Below are 623 nucleotides of genomic sequence, written 5' to 3'. Positions count from 1 at the left end.
AAAAGATTCTGCAGTATTTTTACAATCAAATATTATTAGAAACTGTATTAAAAAAAATTAAATATTTTGCGCATTGGTGGTTGTGTGGTAAGTAGCTTGCTTACCAACCACATGGTCCCGGGTTCAGTCCCACTGCGTGGCATCTTGGGCAAGTGTCTTCTACTATAGCCTCGGGCCGACCAAAGCTTTGTGAGTGGATTTGGTAGACGGAAACTGAAAGAAGCACGTCGTATATATGTATATATATGTATGTTTTGTGTGTCAGTGTTTGTCCCCCCAACATCGCTTGACAACCGATGTTGGTGTGTTTATGTCCCCGTAACTTAGCAGTTCAGCAAAAGTTACCGATAGAATAAGTACTAGGCTTCTAAAGAATAAGTCCTGGGGTCGATTTGCTCGACTAAAGGCCGTGCTCCAGCATGGCCACAGTCAAAAGACTGAAACAAGTAAAAGAGTAAAAGAGTATAAATATCAACAACAAAATCTTAGAGAGATCCCCAAGGGCTATATGGGCCCTGGTTGAGAACCACTGATGTAAAGGCTTACGTTATCCAATTTCTTCCAGTAGTATGAGGAGGGAAGGTAATTTGGCTACTATTTCTAGAAAAACGAAGTTAACTTGT

This window comes from Octopus bimaculoides, chromosome 15 (genome assembly GCF_001194135.2).
Source record: "Octopus bimaculoides isolate UCB-OBI-ISO-001 chromosome 15, ASM119413v2, whole genome shotgun sequence".
NCBI lineage: Eukaryota > Metazoa > Mollusca > Cephalopoda > Octopoda > Octopodidae > Octopus > Octopus bimaculoides.
Note: the sequence above shows the minus strand (reverse complement) of the source record.